This window comes from Camelus bactrianus, chromosome 9 (assembly GCF_048773025.1).
Source record: "Camelus bactrianus isolate YW-2024 breed Bactrian camel chromosome 9, ASM4877302v1, whole genome shotgun sequence".
NCBI lineage: Eukaryota > Metazoa > Chordata > Mammalia > Artiodactyla > Camelidae > Camelus > Camelus bactrianus.
Window position 1 is genome coordinate 41,479,607 of NC_133547.1, and position 11,631 is coordinate 41,491,237.

Below are 11,631 nucleotides of genomic sequence, written 5' to 3' on the forward strand. Positions count from 1 at the left end.
GGATACTGAATAAGACAGGCCAGGTCTCTGGTCTCAAGGACATACATGCGGCGGGGGAAAGGAATGGAATGAGATAAACAGGTAAAAAAAAATATAGACGTGGTAATTTCAGGTAACGATTCTTTATGAAAATATAAAACAATGGGATGGAAGCTGCTTTCCCTAGGGTGGGCAGGGAGTGGGGGAGGAAGCCTTTCTCTTCCCCAGTACTCCGGAGTCAGTTATTCCAACTCTTGCTCTGGCCACTTGCGAAACTCTGTAAGGTCGGGGAAAGGACGGGATTCATTCAAAGATCCTGATTCTATTCAACAGGCGTGGCCCAGGCACTGGAGGTGTTCGAGCTCCAGCCAGGCCCTGGGCGGTGGAGTTGCGGCCGATGGACCCGAGAGGGGCTGCAGGCCGGCGTGGACGCTACTCCCCGGGACCCCCCGACGCCAGCCTCCGCGCGCATCGCTGCTGCGGTTCCCATCCAGTGCCCTGGGCGCCGCGCCGCACGGCCTGGCCTGCGGGGGGCGGGGGGCGGTGTTTCAGGGCTCGAGAGTAATTAGCGTAATTAGTAGAGTGCGGTTTCAAAGGAACTAACGGAGGAAAGTTGCCCCAGGCAGAATTTAGGGGTCTCCAAGTCAGAACCCTGAAGACTCAAGAGAAGGCGCCAGAAAACAAGGCAGGCGCTGTGGTCGTTCCGATCCGTGTCAGCAAGTAGCGCCACCACTTCTGCTCGCTGCTGAGAGGTGAGAGCGAAGGAGGGAGGGAAGATAAAAATGAACATCTTTAAAAGTGAAGACTTTGCAGAGTCCTGTCAGATGGCCTCCACTTAACCCCGGGTTCTCAGTTAGAGTGGACCTTGCTCACGGCTCTCGGCCTAGCCCTGAGTGCCCCCTTTGGATGAAGTTGGGCAGCGGTACCCGCTGGACAGAGAAAAGGAAGAGGCACAGGTGGGTCAGAACCCAGTCCGAAGCCTGTGTCTCTGTAGCCGCTCGCCAAGCCAAGCTCGGGTGTCCGCACTTCCTTCGCGGTAGCTGCTTAGGATCCTGCTTGGCCTGAAAAGCCAATGGTCGAGGGATGGAGCTGAGAATCTGCTCCTGCGTTTCCAGCGCAGGCCGGGAGAGCCTGAAATCTCATTTTCTTCTGCCCTCCTGGAGGGGGCCGGCCGAGTCCTGCCCAGCTGGTCCTCACAGCTTTGCAGCCCTGGACCCAACTTCCTTGCAGTTGTGAGCTGAGATGCCCAAGGGGCTCCTTGGGTGCAATCCAAGTGGTGTTCAGAGCAGAAGCCACCTGCAGCTCCCAGCTGAGGTCTCCAGCCCAACTGAACCAGTTCTGGAGTTGTTGAATCCTCTGGGACTGGCCATTAACATACAGTCCACGGAGGAAGCTTTAAGCTGGGAGAAACACCACAAAAGAGTTCCGCAGCCCAGAGCGTGGTGCTTTTCTCTCCAGCACCCAACAGTAGTGGCGGCTATAGGAGGCACTGAGTTTGTGGATATGTGGTTAAAATAGTCTTTAGAGTTCAGTTTCAGGCCTGGTTTTCTCCATCCTGTGAGCTCATGGACTGGAATACTCTTGGAAGTTAGTAGGAGGGTGGCTATGGCTAAAACTCCAAGAGATGCGGGCTGATCTCTTGGAAAGAATTCAAGACTCAGTGATTAGGCCTTCTGGACCATTGACAACACAGTATGACCTTGCACAAGTGGTTTCCTTTTAGTGCCCTCAGTTTCCCTCACTTACGGTTTAAACCTATGTGAACCTAACACATATTCCTTACAAAACTATTTTGACTGTGAAGTAGTCAATACAAGAGGAATCCACCTTAGAGATGAAGAATATATTGTTAGCAAAGCCAAATTGCATTCTGTCCTCTTTTAGGGTCAACGGTATGGCAAGAAAAAAAAAAAAACCTGATGATTGTAATCTCAGTACAGTGGTCAAAAGAGAGGTCCCAGACAAGTCAGAGGTACTATTTCTGTGTGGTTCCACAGGAGTTTGAAGGACAATTACTCTGAAACTCTGAGGTGTTTTTATGATGCTGGGCCATTGCAACTTTCTTGCTCCCTTGCTCCCGAGAAGCCCACACAACATCAGGCTGTGTGGGGGCTCTCTCTCTTACATGGTTCTGGAGATAGCTCTATCACCTGGGCAGAGCAGGAGACAGAGTAGGAAAAAGCCCTGCCTCCCACTTTTCTTTCTATCTTTTTTTTTAAGTGGTAGAGAATAAAGCCTGTTACCATGGTTATATAAACAGGGGTAAATACTCCTGGGCTGAGGATGGGGGATGGGAAATAGGGGACATGATTCATTTTTGCTGAAAAGGAACCAAATGGTTCGGTCTCCTCCCTCCTGCCCCCCAAAACTCAGCCTGGGAGAAAGATGATATTACCTCATTTGAAAATAAAGAATAAATCAAAGGTCTTGAGACTGGATGCGAACATACTTTCTCAAAGCCATCCAGAGCAGGAGTGAAACCCTCAGAAGGCATCTCAGCTTTGCCCCCTGCTGGTGGGGATAAGTGCAAGGTGGATACTTTTCCAGAGGGAGGGGGTGCAGCTCCTGGAAACGGTGCCTAAGGGTATCAAACTCTTGCGGTTTGCCCAGCCTCGTCAGGGAGGGTGGTCCCCTCTGCCCCACTGCCAGAGCCCGAAGGTCCTGGCACCAATGACTGAGCTCAAAGGGAGAGGCAGAACCCGTTGTGTCCCAACAGAGCTCAGATCTTAAACAATGGAAACACTGCCATGCTCCTGGCTTCAGATCCTACGGCCCCCACCTGGAGGTCCCCACCCACCACGTCGTATCTTGCTCTGAATGAGGCAGTGTCCCTCTCATTTCACTGGCAACAAAGACCTCCGGAGCTCATCCTGATGTGAGGAAAGAGATATGTGGCCACACACAGTCTGGAAACCTCATCATAACATCACCCTCCCAAGGGCGGGGTCCGTGTCCCCATCGCCCACATACTCCTGCCCCTTGTGGCTGCCAACAGCCATTATCCCAACCCCCTCTCCCCCCACACCTCCTGAGCATCAACAGGAAAGGCTGACCCTAGAGATAAACATGTGTTGTTGGAATGTGTTCAGCTATCGCTGCGGAACTGTTTCTCTCCAGGGAGAAGACCTCTCCTGGCAGGCAGGCCCAGAGGTGCCGAGCAGAGACTGCACGTCTGGTGTGAACACACTGGGATGGTGGGGGAGGGACTGGACGGAGGACTCCCTCTTCTTAAAATAATCTAACTCTCAGTTTTCATGACATCTTCCTCTGTCCACCTCAGACAAAGGTCTGGGCTCCTCCACTTCTTACAATCCCAATACCAGGGAGGGCTGCAGAAAGACCAAGTAGCCTGTGTGTTGGAGGGCCTCTCGGTTCCCAAAGAAAGATTCACTTTGGGATTTAATTGCATACTCCTTTGGCTGGGAGGTGGAATCAAAGGCTCAAGTCATGAAAAGCCCCTTAGCGTTTGATGTCTTCAAGCATGAAGTATCATTCTCCCCACTTACAGACAGAGCAACTGAGGTCCAAGAGATTGGTCTGAATGGTGATGGAGTCGTCTCCCTGTTTCCAAGGTAACGTCTTCCCATTGCCTTACCCTGTAGAAAGCAGGAGGCACGTGGATTACAGAGATGATGAGCTCGTGAGGGATTGAGTCCTGGTAGTTCCCCTTCTGCAGAATCACCATCGCTCACACCATCACCGCTCTCACAGCATCACAAAGTCCCTGGGCTGCAAGACCAGGCTCTCAGTTACGCAGGTGCTAGAACTTTATGGAGGGGGACAGAAGGAAGGTGTTGGGGCAGCAGTAGCAGGATAGTAGTTTGAGATAACTCCATGTATAAATGGACTCTCTCACCTGAACAATTCAGAGGAAATTGTACATGCAAAATTAGAGTAGTCCAAATAAAGAGCAATTAGGCTGTGGGCTAATATCGAGCCCTATTTGGAATTATTTGCAGCTATGGGCCTGGTGCTTATAGTGCCTAAGCATGGTTTCACTGTTAGTTGGGAAGCAAATATTTCCATTTTGCAAACATTCACTGGAAAAGCAAATATTTTGCGACTGCAAAGAACACCTGAAGTATGTCAGGGTGCAGCTAAGGGAAATACTTAGGGAATTGGTGCAAACTAACGCTGGTAGAGGCAAACTAGACTGAGAGAGGGGGTGACTTGCTCCTAGCACTCTCCTGGAGGATATGCTGCCACATCTGACTCCCTGGAGGCCCAGCGCTGGCTTCCCTGTAACCTCACCATGGCCTGCAACCCAGACAGAAAGCGCATCTTATTACACACTGCTTGGCCATCTCCACCAGCTTCTGGTAGCTGTAAGCAAGGGCCAGCCTCTGGCTGCTTGCCAGGGAAGATTTGTTAGCAAGAGAGAAAAAAGACTACCTACTTCTCCCCCTGAGGCCAGGGGTGAGAGGAAAAAGAGGTCAAGTTTCAGGTTTGGTTTACTGCATACTTGCTGCCTCCAGGCTGGCTCCTAAGCTTCTTCCTGGTCTTTTGCAGGTGCCAGAGCCCTGTCCTCACCCTAATCAGACATCAGCCTTGGAACAGGGTCAAGATTTCAGCTTGGAGACCCCGAGGGGAATCAGTGCCCTGGGTGACAGCTGCCTCTGTGAGGGCTTCTGCTTAACCAGAGACAGGACCTTCTCCCTGGGGTTTTGTGGGGTGCAGATGGGGTAGGCAGCAGTCTGTACCAACAGAGAGCCTTCAGTTCCCAGAGGGGAAAGGCAATGAGGCCAGGAAACACTGCCATCACTGAACAAATGAAGATGCATATTGAAGAATAGGAGCTGAACATGCAAAGGAGTTTGGGTGTTTTACCGCCCTCTCTCCTCCCTGCATTTGGACAGGTTTTCTTTGCTGTGATTATTCCTAATGAATCATCATCCATAGAAAGTGACTGAGGCAATGGAGAGTGAATAATGAATCCCCCAAATGGTCTTTTGTGTCTCCGCCTGGAGGGTTTTGGAAATAACTTGCATTTTAATCTCTCTGACTTAGAATCATAGAATTTCGGAGCTGAAAAGGACCTTACAGATGATCAGGGAATTGTGACCTCATGGGAAGACTGCAAGTCAAGCTATGCGGGTCTGAACCTCCGGTCTGTCGCTAAAAATAGAGCTAGCTAACATTTATTGAAGGCTTTCCTTGTGTCAGGCACTCGTCTGTTCTTCCCAGACCTTCGGAGGCAGGAGTCCTAGTGCCTCCATTCTGCAGACGAGGAAGAGGTGGGGACCAGAACCGCCTCTGGCACACTGAGGCTCTGGCACTGGCTCCAGAACCCACACCCTCTGTCACACTGCTGCCTCACAGTGCAGCCTTGGACAAGTCATTTAACCTCTTTGGGTCTCACTTCTCTTCTCTGTGATCTCTACAGCCTGACAGTCTGCATTTCCCACCCAAGCACATGATTTTACAGTTTAGGAAAGTGCAGCGCAGAAATGTTAAGTAATTTGCCCGAGGTCACCCAGGTTGCTAATGGCAGAACCAGCAAAGGAACCCAGACCCAGTGATCTTCCATCCTTTGCTCCCCTCACCTCCACCCCAACCCCAGGTAAGACCTCTTTCCCCTCCCCGTCACTTTGGTATGTGTTTCTAGAGGAATCCAATTCCTTGCCTTAGAAATCTGTTCTATTATTTCAGGTAGGTAGCTTGGAGATGTTGGGTTTGGGTGTGTCCCGTCACATCAGAGGTGAATTTTAGGAGGCTGGTGATATTTATCAAAGTATTGTCAACCTGTCTTTTTCAGGTCAAGGGTCACGATCAAAATCATGAGATAACCATGGGGAAAAGCATGACGATGCCAGGTCCCGTGTGGCCCCTACACGCGCTCCCCTGGTGGGTGGTGTTCACAGTTGTGTGTCCTCGTCAAGCAAATGTTACCACTTGGTGCTGGCTCTCACCCAGCTTCCTTCAGGGTGGCAGTGGTTGGAAGTCTGCTCCTCTCCCCACTCCCCCATGTCCTTTGTCCCCCACCCCCATCCCAGGCTCTGAGCATTAATTGGTGTGTGATGAGCATGCCTGGGAGGAGGTGGGGGCCAGCACTGTGTCTGTACGCACCACTTTTACCAGCATCCCCATCTGTGTCTTTCCTACTGGAAAAAAGATTGGCAAGGGGTGGAGGTGTCAATAAACGAATCACTGGGGTGCACTGGGAGTGAGAACTAGCGCATCCCTGGTGAAGCATGTCTCCATTCACGGCGGCACTGTGCACCAGGCACGCGTGTGAGTGTGTGTGTGGCTCACACGCTCTGAAATGAGCTCTCACCCACTGGTGAGTGGAAAATTAGCGTTGGCAGGTGAGGAACTGGGTGACAGGTGAGGAGGCCAGCAGGGGATCCGTGTCATCCGTCTGCTATTGCTGTTTTCTGGTGTTGCTAACAACATCTTGCCCGCCCCTCCCCCTCCCCTGAATGGTAATTAGGTGGAGTGGAAATGACTCGGAAGGCCTGGGACACGTGGGAGAGGGATGTGGGTAGGTCAGGATGGCCTCGTGACCTTTGAAAGCCAGCTGTGTGCTTTGTAGGTGGGCTGCCCCAAGCCAGGTGGGAACTGGCATTTTCCTGACGGCCCACGAAGCAAGCTGTGTGGTTTACATTTCTCCGGCGGGTGGGAGAAGTGATGGCAGCCCAGGGGCAAAGTCCTGGGAGATTCTGCCATATGGTGTAGTGTGGGAGGTGACGCAGGCTACAACGGGCAGGCGGGAGACCTGAGATCTTCGACTGGCTCTGCCGCCCGCCTCTGCCTGCTGGTTGGCCCTGCAATCCCCCTGTGCCTCAGTTTCTCTGACTGTAAAGGGGAGAAAATAACCTCACCGCTACCTGCCTGTTGTGAAGGGAAAGTGTGTAAAGGCCCTTTAAAATGTCAAGAGCATGGTTCCAAACATGGAGGCCTGACTGCCAAGGGAATTTGCAGAGCCTACGGGGAGGCAGCCGTCTGCCTCTGCGTCACTTTCACAGCCTGTGCTCAGACAGGTACTTAAGCATCGCACATCCATAAATCTCATCTCCTATCTTCAGTTAGCAAATAAGGGAAAGGGCAGGAGGCTGCTCTGCTGCCGTCTGATCTTCTTACCAGCCTCCGCTCCCCGCCTCCCCTGCCCCCACCGGAGGCGATGATCCCTCTGCCCTCCCTCTTCTGCTCCCGGCCTGTCAGTTTAATTTAACAAGGTTGTGGGAGATGTTTGATTTAATCAAACCAGTTGCTGTATCCATTCTGCTTGGAGGTCCCTCAGTGTCACCACTGAGGCTCAGATTAGACAGTGACAATTACTTCTTCCCTGGCTGTTGCCTCCCCCCTCCCTTCCTCTCCCTGGAGGGAACAAGGAGGCAGACCAGTCTCCTGGGACCTAAGAATAGATGCAGGAGGATCAGAAGAAGGCAGCAGACTGGCCTCAGAAAGCCCCTCTCGTGCCTTACATGGCCTTGTTTAAGGCTGCACAGCAGCCCGAGGGGTGGAGGGAACAGACAATGTGAGCCGAGCTGCTTGGGAAGGCTCGAGGCTGCCAGAGGACAGAGCTGTGCCAACATCAGTGCCATCATGGAGGGCAGCGGAGAAAAAGCCAGTCTCCCTTATTGTCAGGGAACTGGGTGAAGGGTGGAGGGTGGAGGTTGGGCCCGGGGGAAGGTAGCTGTAAGCTCTGCCCAATCCAGACAGCAAGAATTCATTTCCAGTTTCTCAGTCTGGATTCTGGTGTCTCTGGAGCTGAGAGAACATAAAAAAGGGGAAGCTCCATCCATGTGCGTTTCTGTGGCTCTGTTCTTGGTATGAAAGCAGCAGTGACAGGAGGCACTGCCACCTGAACCAGGGGTTCCAGGGAGGCTGTGTGGGCGTAGGGTAATTGTGGCGTGTGATGTGTGAGTGTGTGTGTTGTCTATATGAGCGTCAGTGGCTGGAGAGCAAGGCAGGGGTCTCTGGTCCATATAGATTTGGGTCTCGAATTCCAGGACAAATCCCTCTGGCCATTTCACTCTTTCATTTCCCTCCTTCTCCAGGAAGTGGGTGCTCAACACCTCTTGCTCCCCTGAGCAGCTCACAGAAGAGAAACAAAGGCCTCTTGAAGGGGAGCCCTCTCTAAGGCTGAAGGAAATCCTTTTTCCTTTTGCTCATTTGTGTCACATTCTTCTATCGGACCAGGCAACTGACAGGTGCACCCTTCCCTAGGCCCCTTTCAGAGTCGCCTCCCTGCCATTTGTCTCTCACTCAAGATATCCAGCAGACACCGCCATCCGCAGGAGCGGAATATGATTAGCAGAAACCTTTCCTGACAGCTCCAAAGAGGATCCCTGAAATGCATAGTCTATTGAGTGCATCTCATGGCTGGTGACAGCCACTTTATCAATTAAATTCCACATTCCCAGTCTTCAGAGACGCCATGAACCTCCCTCCCTAATAAATCACAGGCCCCCAGTTATTGTTAAATGTCCCATCAGTCTCTAATAAACTCCCTGCCAACAGGAGCAGGTTATTTATTACGCTGCCTGGACAAGAATGAATTGGGCCCCGTTCACACAAGGAGAAGAGCGAACGTGACGCCTTCCTCCCTAAAGACTGAGGCCATGGTAGTCAACGGGGCAATTAATCAACAAGGGCCTTGGGCAGAAGGGAGTCTGGTCTGGAGAGAGGGAGGATGGTCTGGGTCCTTTTCTGAAGGTCAGCGAGGCAAGTCCCCACGGCGGGAGGATATGGTCACCCCATAGGCCAAGGGGCACATGTGAGAACAGTTATTCTCCATGTCGAAAGGTAGTGGCATAGGACTGAGCAGGGTCATGAAACACAACAACTTCTGGCCAGGAGGCCAGACAGTGTTACCTGATAAACTTGCTACAGCTTAAGTTTATCAATAGTGCTAGTTCACTGAGCAGATGAACTGAAGAATATGGGAGGGAAGGTGCCCCTCGCCTGGGAGATAGAATTAGGAAACACGTGTGCAGTCACTGTTTGCTGGATGAGTGTCACATGGGAAAGCACTGACACCCGGAAAGCAGCGTCCAACACCTAAAAGACCCAGGAGTTGTCAGGGGTAAGAAGCAGTGTGCAAAGTGGGCCCTGCAGTCACTCCCTCAGATTAGATCCCAGGCTTATATGATGCCTGATGGCCAGCAAGTTAAAATCCAAACTCCTCCACTTTGTCATCAATCAAGCCCCAAGCTGTATTTCCAACTGTATTTCTCTCTATTGCTACACAACACTCCCCCGACCCCTGCCTCACCTTGGGCGAGCACAACACGTTTATTTTATATTCCTTAGGGTGTCAGACAAGGCCCTCCCTAATATGGGACCAATATATCCCCGCAGCTTTGTTTCCTGGTAAGGGCTGCCATACTTGCCTCCGTTCACACTAAAGTTCGTACCTTCCCTAAACTTAGCCTATGGTTTCTCACGCTTCCACGCCTTTGCACAAACTGTTCCCTTTGCCCAGAATATCTGCCTGACTTGTCTGCCTGGTGAGCTCTCCTCCCACCCCTGCTGCCTCATGAACTCCTCATCCATGCTTCAGGATCAGTTCAGAAAACCAGCCCCCAGTGCTTCAAGGGACTTGAATTTTGTCTCCTGGTGCCGCTGTCTTGGCAGGAGTGCTAGACTCCAGGGATTAGGAAAAGAGTGATCTGGGCATGGAGTTTTTCTCACAGTTCCGTGCATGCTTTAAACCACTTTCTTCTGGGTGAGGATGAGCAGGGCACAGAGAAGAAAGCTCTTGCTCTCTGAACACCAAAAGCTGTTTTGCTCCATTTCTCCCAAGTTCTCCCTCCCTCCCACACTTGGAGCAACTAAGGCCCTGAAAAATGTCAGGACTGCATATGATTTTACACCTCCTTGTGCTGCTTTCATATTTCTTCCTTGATCAATGTTACTTGGCCATGTATCTTTCTCCTTGAGGGCAAATGCTCTGTTTATTTCATCCCATCTTTGTATCTCCACCATTTGGCTGATTCTTATTAGGTGTTTAGAAGATTTCTGTGGAAAGAGTGAATAAAGAGATGTTTGCAGATTGAATGTAAATAATCATGTTGCCTGCCCTTTGTTGCTCTGAGGGTCAAATGAGAGGAAAAAAAGAAACTTAGTTCCTTCCCTTCTTTCTACATACTTCTATGGATCCTCACACCTAGGGTGGGCCATCTTATGTCCATGTTTTTATTACATCATTTTCCTTTCCTCTGGGTGCAGAAACCTCCATTGTGAAATGATTGCCTGGGACCATTTGAACCTCAATATCCACTCTGAGCCTATGTCTTCTTCCCACTTCAGTTCCCAGGAATCTTTTCCTCCCTTTAGCTTCCAGGTACATAAGGTGAGGAAAGGCTTTCCAGGTACATAGAATAGCATAAAAAGAGGCTGGGGTCCCTCTGTGATTTTATCCTGGGGGAGGCCAGGAGGCAGATGACAGTCCAACTGGTTTCTGTGGATGTTACTCTCATACCTTACCTGGTTATTAAATGGTCTCTTACCTTTGTGTTTTATTGTTACAGCACTAAAAATTACGACCAACGATATGATTACAATTTTTAAGTACAGATGAAAAAATTCATTGATTTGTATTTTTAGCTATAGAAAAATTATTCCTAATAACATTACTGCAATATTTGTGTCCATAAAACATTGTAAACAACAAATGCAATAACAGAATGCCTATAAAACTATAAATGTTCTTTTCTGGAAAAGGAATTTTTTTATTTCTTTTAGGATGAGAGCTGGCTTCTTCATTGATGATTGGTATGAGTTCTACACAGCTACTGCTGTGAGCATGAGAGCCCAGCACAGATTTCTGAGCAAGAAAAGGTCGTCCATTCAACGTTTATTAGGTCCACCAAGGCCTGGTGCTGGGCTGGAGAGACTAGGGTAACAAAATTCCATACTTGAGAAGCTCACAGTTTATTTAGTGTGAAGGACAGATACATGAACAAGTAAATAGAACAAGGTAAGAGCTAGACAGGAATCATTTATATTGAGAAGTGGGAGCCTGGGATGGGAAATAAACAAGGCTGTCAAAAGGGCAGGATTTGAAGCTGGACCCAAACAACCTAAGACATCCACTGAAGAAGGATCACTCTAGCACCTGTTGGGTGGGTGACCGGGAGAGAGAAGAAACTGGCCAGGGGTACCATTCAGGAGATTGTTGTAAGAGTTATGATGATAAAGGGGCCTAAAATAGGGCTGATGCTATGGAGACTGGAGGAGAGAAATGGATGAAATATTTGGAGGCAAAATTACCTGCCCTCAAGTAATTGTTAGAAAGGGCAGAGGGATAGTCAAGAGTAATTGGCTTCCCTGCAAGGGAAGATGGAGTCAAGAGTAATTCCCAAGTTGGGGATTTGGGGATCAGGTGGAAGAAAGGGGTGGGGTACCAAGATGAAGTCTGGAACCTTTAGTGCCCACTCCTAACAGGCCTACTTCTTTCATATGAACAGTTGACATTTTCTCAATGTTTTGTACATTTCTAAGCAAACTCATCTTTGGAACCCCTTTCCAATGGGATTACCATGCCAAAACCCCTCCTACATCCTTTGGAATAAGGATCATCGCTCTGTGTGTGTGTGTGTGTGTGTGTGTGTGTGTGTGTGTGTGTGTGTGTGTGTGTGTGTGTGTGTGTGTGTGTGTTTCTGTGACAAGGGAAGCCTGAGGCCCGTGAGAGATAATGACTGGAAT